The sequence below is a fragment of the Camelina sativa genome, chromosome 11 (genome assembly GCF_030686135.1).
Source record: "Camelina sativa cultivar CO46 ecotype springtype chromosome 11, ASM3068613v1".
NCBI classification, from domain to species: domain Eukaryota; kingdom Viridiplantae; phylum Streptophyta; class Magnoliopsida; order Brassicales; family Brassicaceae; genus Camelina; species Camelina sativa.
The window spans coordinates 15,530,702-15,539,099 of NC_141890.1; the positions used below are offsets into that span (position 1 = coordinate 15,530,702).

Sequence of the window (8,398 nt, forward strand, 5' to 3'; positions counted from 1 at the left end):
TCGGTAAGGGTTCTTTCGGACGTAGACAGGTCCCTACGGCGAGGATAACAGCGAACAATACTCGCCATTGGACTCGGTGAGCGAACTCAAGGGCCTACTCGATCGTTTACTCGAGCATCAGGTCGGGTGGTGGATCGGGTTGAGCATCGGTTTGGGGAGGCAAAACGTCCAGCCAGCAGTTGGGAATATGGAACGTTTCCTCTCCCTTGAGACTCTCGAGCTTCGACGGCATCACCTCCGGTTGTAGCAGCGATGGAGGTTGATCTCCTTCCCTTCCTTAGATAGGTTTACGCAATTGGCTCCATGTTTGAATTCCTTGAGAAGAAAAAGGCTAAGTCTCGAGGTTAATAGGGTTAGTCCCAAAGAAATCGAATAAAACTCGAGTTGTAGAGAGAATAGAAAGTATGGAAGCTAAAGAAACTCTAGGGTTTAGAGACAACTTATCGGTGATAATGAGGGAGAAGGGTTCGACTCCCTTAAATAGAGTAGGGTTTGGTTGGTGGGCTTCATTGAGAGTGGGATTCCTTGTGGAATTCGGACTCCACTCGCCACCCAAGTAGGGACACGATCAGGCGCGTAGAGTACGGTGTCGGGTTGACCCTCGGGTTTCCCAATTTTCCTCTTTTCAATTTTTCCATCTTTTTTTTTTTATGAAAATTCAAAAATAGAAAAATAAGATAAAACAAATAAATCAAAATTAAAACAAAACAAAAGATACCTTTGGGATTTCCTCCCAAGTGAGCTTTTTTAAAGTCTCTAAGCTTGACTCTTCATGCTCCTTAAGCATGGGATCCAGGTGGAAGAGGTTTTGGAATCCTCTCCACAATAGCAGGCTAGTTCAACACATTTTCCAGATTTTGTCCAGGTTCTAAGGCAAATGTCGTGTTGACCTCTTCAAGATGTTGCACCTTCCTCTGTTTGGTCTTAGTAGAAAAAGCTTGACCATCAATGGTTGGCCTCTTAATCCCTTTCTTCACATTGAACTCCATCTTAAAATGCTCACCATGCCCTATTCTGATCTTACCTTGTTTCACCTCGATCACAGCACCAACTGTTGTCAAGAATGGTCTTCCTAGAATTAGTGGATCGTCTGGTTCCTTTTCCATGTCAAGGATCATGAAGTCAGTAGGTACTTCCACTCTTCCAATCCTGAGAGGCAGATTTTCCAGGATCCCAATCGGATGCCTCACTGTTCTATCAGCCAGAACCAAATACAAATTGCTTGGTTTAAAATCAGTGAATCCCATCTTGTTGGCAACTGACAGCGGCATAATGCTAACTGAAGCTCCAAGGTCGCACAAACAATTCTTGAAGATCCGAAGTCCTATCGAGCATGGCAATGCGAAAGAGCCAGGGTCTTCTAGTTTTTCCTCTATTCGCAGCTCAGGATCCAAGCACACTCCACTCCTGAGAATCTCAAACCCAATCTCCTTTACAACTTCCTTAACCTGATCCTCCAATCGCGCTGCCTCCTTGGAAATTTCCTCCTGAAGCTCGTGTGGGGGCAAAGTTTATTTGGTGGAGCCTTACGCCTAGCCATTCGCTCTGCAAGCACTTCCAGCTGAATGTCAAGTGCAACATTGAACCTTTCCTCTAACTCCCCTCCTGCTGTTGCAGGTGGTTGAGGCTGGTCTCGCTTCTCGACATCTACTCGATGCATCATCCGATTACCACCATCGTGTAGGTCATCGGGTTCCACTTCGGGTTGTTCTTCAGTTTGTGATTCTCGAACCAGTTCTCGATCATCAACTCGATCAGACTCCTCGAGTGAAGGCTCGGGTTCATACTGGGATATATAGTACTTGCCCTCATTTTTCATCGGGTGTTCAACATCCTCCCCATCTTGAACATCACTGTCCCTAGTGAGGTAGTCCTCATAGTCATCATCAAGGAAGATGGCTTGAGCAGATGCATAATCCTTGGGGTTTTGAACAGCCTTAACTGGGAGTTGGTTAATCTTTGGAGCTGGTGGGTTGTTGTGGTGGCCTTCCAGGTATCTAACCTTATTGTTGAGTTATTCGTACTTGGCATTGAGATCATTGTATCCTGAGTCGATCTTGTTGCTCATTTCTGCGAACCTTTTTTCAATGTCCATAGGTGCTGAAGCCTGATTCTGAATCATTTGCTGAATGAGTCCGCGTAACTCGGCTTCTTGTGATTGGTTCGGCGGATCTTGTGGTTGTTGGAAGCCAGGTGGTTGGTTGTAGGTTCCAGAGTACTACTGCTTAGGGGCATAATCTTGGCTGTACTGGACAAAAGGCTTTTGTTGAACCTAGTTCCCTTGAACTGCAAATGGGTAAGTTTGGTCCTGAGGATTGGCAACATTCGGGTTCCGATAAGACAGATTCGGATTCGGCTTGTAGTTGTTGTACCCTCTGTTGTAACCTCCTTGGTTGTTGATGTAGTTAACATCCTCTATCTGTATAGTCTCCCCATCTTGTTGTAGAAACTGCTCTTCCTCTGATAGTGCATGAACATGCTTCTGCTGGTTGAGGAGTTTATCGAGCTTGTCATTGAGGGCTTTCATGTCCCTCTTGTACTTGGCATCTTCCTCTCCTGTAGATCGCACTGAGCGATCATATTTCTCATTGTAGTTGCCGTCAGATTGAGCCAAGTTCTCCACTAGGTCCCAACCTTCATCGACATCCTTATTGAGGAAGTTACCATGACTTGCGGTGTCCAGCAACATCCGTATTTTGGGGACCACTCCTCTGTAAAGTGTGCTTAGCAACAAAGCATTGCTGAAACCGTGATGTGGACATCGAGTAGTGTATCCCTTGAAACGTTCCCAAGCTTCACCGAACGTTTCGTTGTTCTTCTGAACAAAGCCGGAAATGTCATTTCTCAGCCTTGCGGTTCTGGAGTTGGAGAAGAATTTGGCTAGGAATGCCTTCTTGCATGCTTCCCAAGTGGTGATGGACTCTTTATGGAGCGATTTCTCCCAGATGTGTGCCTTGTCTCCCAAAGAGAATGGGAAAAGCCTGAGTTTGAATCCATCTTCAATAACTCCATTAATCTTAGTGAGGCTACAGAGCCTATCAAATTCATCCAGATGATCCAATGGGTCCTCCATTGGGAATCCATGAAACTTATTACTCTGTATCATCTAAATGAGACTACTCTTGATCTTAAAATTGTTGTTCTGCACAGCTGGTGGCACAATGCCATTCCGTTGAGTGTGAGTAGATGGAGCATCTCCTGCTCCTATATTGGTCCTTGCTTGAGGAGCTGGTGGACTGTTCTAATTATTCATCGTCTCCTCAATGATTGTTGGTTCCTGTTGAACTTGTTGTTGTCTGAGTAGCCTAGGTCTGTCGATGTTGTCGATGAAAGGACTCAGGCTACCTTTGGATAGTGTTTGCATGCACAGGTAGGTGTCCGAGTGTATACACGAGGGTCTACCCGATCCAGGTGATCGAGTGACGGGTCGGGTAGGTGCTCGGGTTTGTACCTAAGATTCAAAACAAACAAGAGCGAAAGCAAACAAGTCAGATTCCGAACCAATATGAACAAATAGAACTTGATCTAGCAAGTGCCGAAATCCTAATCGTAGCAAAATAAAATCAACCAAATGGCAACGGCGCCAAATTGATAAGCAAGTTTTCACCTAGGGTATCAATTCCCTATGCAGTTGTAGTACAAAGGGTTATCAATCCAAATGGTTGTCTATTGCTAGTAGGAAGGATATGATCAGAACAATACAAGTCAAGCCAAGCAGATAGGGTTTTTATTCTAACAGTCCTAAAATAAATAAATGAAAAGAATGTAAACAAAGAAACCACACGACCTAAGCACTCGAAGCAAGCAATCGAGTACATGATCGAGTAAGCAAATGAGATATGAACAGCTCGAGGTAGTACTCGATGCAGGTTGTCGTGTACCTGATCGGGTAAGTGGTTGAGTAAGTAAAGAAAATGTAAACAAATAAAATACGAAAGCTCCTAAGGATGGGGTAATCGAATCCAAGTATTCTAGACTAGTACGGATGCCTTACATGCCTCAAGCAATTATTTCCTAGACAATGAATCTCTAAAACCTTGTCACCACACTCTCGCACTAGCAACAATCAACCTTGATCACTTACCACACTCTCGCACTAGCAATATGAACAAGCAGGCATTAAGAACGATTCATTATTGTCAGTAAATTCAAACTCATCTAATTTCTTACTCAGAGTCAAGTAAACCTCTAGCATTGGCTAACTCACGCATCTCATCTACACCTCTCGGTCGCTGAAACACCCTAGATCTAATCTCAACCTATCGGTCTGTTGACAGCATTAAAAACACCAACCTAGAAGGAAATCTATCAATCATTTACAATCAAACTAAAGCATCCTAACCGATCAAGAACACAAAATCATCTATCCCATCCCTAGAAACTTTACTACACTACTCGGACATGACAACAAGGAACATAATAACGAAAATGAATGAAAATTGCATTGTATTAAAAGATAGGGTAGAGTAGAAAGAGTACAAGATAGAAATCTAAGAAAACTATAAAAACTATGAAATAAAAAATGCAAAAACGAAAAGGAAAATGTTTGAGTCGCTCAGTTCTCTCACAGAAGCTTTCGCTCTCTAGTTTGAGGGTCTGTGGCGTGCTTGTTTGCGAGCTAGGAGAGGAGGGGTTTATATATGGAAACCCCTTTGACCTAGCTTTCCAGACTTGCCCGATGGTCTACTCGATGGCGTACACGAGGGTGAAATCGGGTTACTCCTCGGGTGGATCTTCAGGTTGTTCTTCATGCTCTTGGATCCTCCTCGATCGTGTTGGGGTTCAGACTTGTTCTTGCAGCTCGATGGCTCCTTCGGGTATATGCTCAGATTGTCCTTGTTTTTCCCCATTTTTGGCTCTTTAGCACCTGTTTTCATCCAAAATATGCAAATGCAGAAATGCAACACCCTAAATGGTCTAAAAGTGAATTCCTACAATTAATGACCTAAAAATGCTAAGTTAGAGGTATGAACAATGCAAAATATGGACAAAAAAAAATGCTAAAAGCATATAAATTAGAGAGTTATCAGGTTGGCTCTAGGGATACTAATTCTATATGGACAGATCCTTGGGTTCCAACCCAATTCCGAGACCATCACAAAGTAAGGATTCATTTAAGGATCCTTTGCTTCAAATTAATGATCTTATTGATCGTGCGAACAACGCCTAGCGTATGGATCGACTTGTCGACTATTTTGCTCCGGCCGATGTTGATTTGATTGGATCTATCCCTCTGAGCATTAATCAACAACCAGATTCGCTAGGTTGACATTTTACAAAATCTTGTAAGTATATGGTTACGTCGGGCTATCATACGACACGTATGGCTGTCTCTCATGAGACCCAAGTGGTTGCTTATGGTCCAGATATTACGTCTCTCAAGGCTAGTGTTTGGCAAACCCGATGTACACCAAAATCACATCATTTTATGTGGCAGGTCCTCTATGGATGTCTTTTGGTGACTGTTAATTTAAAACGACGGGGTATTTCTTGTGATTTGGATTGTTTTCGGTGTGGGGCTGAGGGGGAAACTATAAATCATGCTCTTTTCAATTGTCCGCCAGCGCGGCAGGCTTGGGCTCTATCCTATGTTCCAACGGGTATCCTAGCGTTTCTCAGCCCTTTAGTGTATGCAAATATGGATCATTTCTTAGAAGCAAAAAATCCAGGCTCTCAGGTCCCAACCTTTCCTCGGATTATATGGTATATTTTGAAAGCCTGAAATGCAAAGGTGTTTGAGAATGAGGTAGAAAGACTGGATGAAGTGGCATGGCTAGCGGCAAGTGAGGCAAATACTTGGTCAGAGGCTCAGGGTGAGGAAGAGGAGATTTTCCTTGTTACTCCACGACCTATTCCTTGGGGGGGGGGGGTCAATGGGTCTGTCGTTTGTCTCAGGGGGCCTCCTCGCTTATGGGCGCCTCAAATTACCACCGTAACCTATCCCCACTGCTTGCTGAAGTCGAAGCTTTTGTTTGGGCTATTTGTTGCATGACATGTCATGATTTCTTGGACGTAACCTTTTATACAGACTGTTCAGATTTGGTGATAATGGTGTCTTCTCCCTCCGATTGGCCATCCTACTCAGCATATCTCGAAGACATCAAGGTGGACATGGCAGAATTTTCTACCTTCTCTTTGACCTTGATTTCTAGGAAGTATAATGTGCTTGCAGATCATTTGGCACGACATGTTCGTACCCCACCGCATGTTATTAATTTTGTAAACGACTCTCTTCCCAATTGGCTCACATGAGCTAATCTTTTTATTTGTTGTTAAAAAAAAAAACTCTCATGATACACTTTAATGTATTAATTGCCATACATTTATGTTTTATAATAAATATAAAAAACCACAATCAAAATTTATGGTATATTTATTATTAGAAATGTAACCATAAGTCCCTTGAAAAAAAACTGAAAACATTTCATGATACTACTGAAGTATTACTGCATAAACAAAACTTAAAGAACAAAAATATTTTTCTCTATAAGTATCAAAGCAAAATCTTCATCAAACATTATATTATCATCTCACATAATTTTATAAATTTTGTAATATGAAATTTTATAATTTAATTTAAAATTTGGAGCATATGCAGAAATGAACATGTTTAAGGCTCATTTTTGCACAAAGTATATCTAATTTCTTTACATTCAGTTTCTACTTCTTCTTCATGGTTTGAATTTGGCAAATCCTGTTTAGCATGTCTATTTTATTAAGTTTCTAAAATTCATATTAGTCTTTGAGTAGTCAACCAAATGATGGACATAAAACCAAATATTCATTAGATACATATGATATTTCCAGGTTGGTGTTGGTTCAAATCACTATCACCTTTTATTTTGATGTGCGATTACTTCTTTTTGTATTTTCCATTAGTTTAGAATTTTAATATATTTACATTACTCATATATGTACACATTTGGTTTTTTGTCAAGTTTAAAAAGTTTGATCTTTGCAAATCCAAAAAAAATCATAATGTATTTTTGCTCTTCACAAAACAAAAAAATTATGTACTAAATATGTAAATTCACGTCATTGTTTTGGTCATCATAATTTGATAAGTTCATCATCTCCATCAAAAATCTAAACCGAGTGTTTATCTTTTACCTATCATGTTTAATTTACATTATATTTTGCTTATTAAGTTTTGTTGTGACCATCATAATTGCTTATGATGCCTTTGTGGGCAAATGAAATAATCTGGAAAGAAATTACATGAATGAGGATGGTATACAGTCTGATGAATGATAAGCTTATACAAAATATATAATCTTCACCGTATCACTGGTGGAACTTATGTCGATTTAAAATTAATTTGTTTGTTCTTAAAAAAATAAACTCACAAATTTTTTTAATTAAATCATATAATTTAACTTTATTGATTTTTCATCCATTCTATAATGCAATTTATTTAGTAATTGTATATGTGTGTCAAATTTGTAAGTTTTCTATTATACTTTTAAATTTTACATTTACTTTAGTAATTCTATATGTGTGTCAAATTTGTAAGTTTTCTATTATACTTTTAAATTTTACATTTACTTTAATAATACATCGATACGAATTTTAATATATTTCTGGTCAACTGAATTCATTTATCTTTTCGTTAATATTTTCTATGTGAATCCTTATGAAGTTCTTACCATAATATTCAATGATAGAATAAATAGTAAATAATTTGAATAATAATATTTATGATAATTATTATTAAATTTATTTTTAAATAACTAAATATATTAGTTATAAATAATGTATAATTTATTATTTTTACCCATGCATTCCGTCGTGAAGCTTTTTTTAGTATATAATATATTTCCACACACTAATAAAAATTAAATACCCTTTTAGGTTTTTGTGTTGATATCATATATAATATAACCTTGTATATTTAAACAAAAAAATTATTTTTACAATCCAACTCTTTGCACTGAAAATTATTAAGTTGAGAAAATAAATTCCTAAGATTTATAAGATTTCTGAATAATATAATAAAAATTAATACAGACACTCCCACGTGTTTGGATTTTGGCGTAAATGTTCTAAAGTTGACTTGCCTAAAATCTTGCCAAAAAATCCTTATATTATCCGACCACCGATGCGAACAACAAAAAATGAAAAAACGAAAGAAACAAACTTTTGATATGAAAATAAAAGTAAAAAGAAAACTGCCATAATTCTTTTTGGACATTAGCTCATTCGATACAAATATAACATTTATTCCAATGCAAAATCTATACAGAAACGAGATGGAACGGAAAAAAATAGATTAAAAAGAAACAAAGAGTTGACTTTGTTTTTATAAAATATGAAGGGGCTTGGTTGTTGAGTGACAATGAAACTGAACACAGACCACTCGTTGTCTAAGAACAAAGACTAATGGATTCATCGCCATAGC

At 38.8% G+C, this 8,398-nt stretch overlaps 1 non-coding gene across 1 annotated transcript; it reads left to right on the forward strand.

The window, feature by feature from the left end:
- The first annotated feature begins 2,744 nt into the window (after positions 1–2,744).
- On the forward strand, positions 2,745–2,851 carry LOC147934033 (small nucleolar RNA R71). The gene has a single exon (XR_015573320.1). It is a non-coding gene; the product is annotated as a small nucleolar RNA R71 (small nucleolar RNA).
- Positions 2,852–8,398: the final 5,547 nt, after the last annotated feature.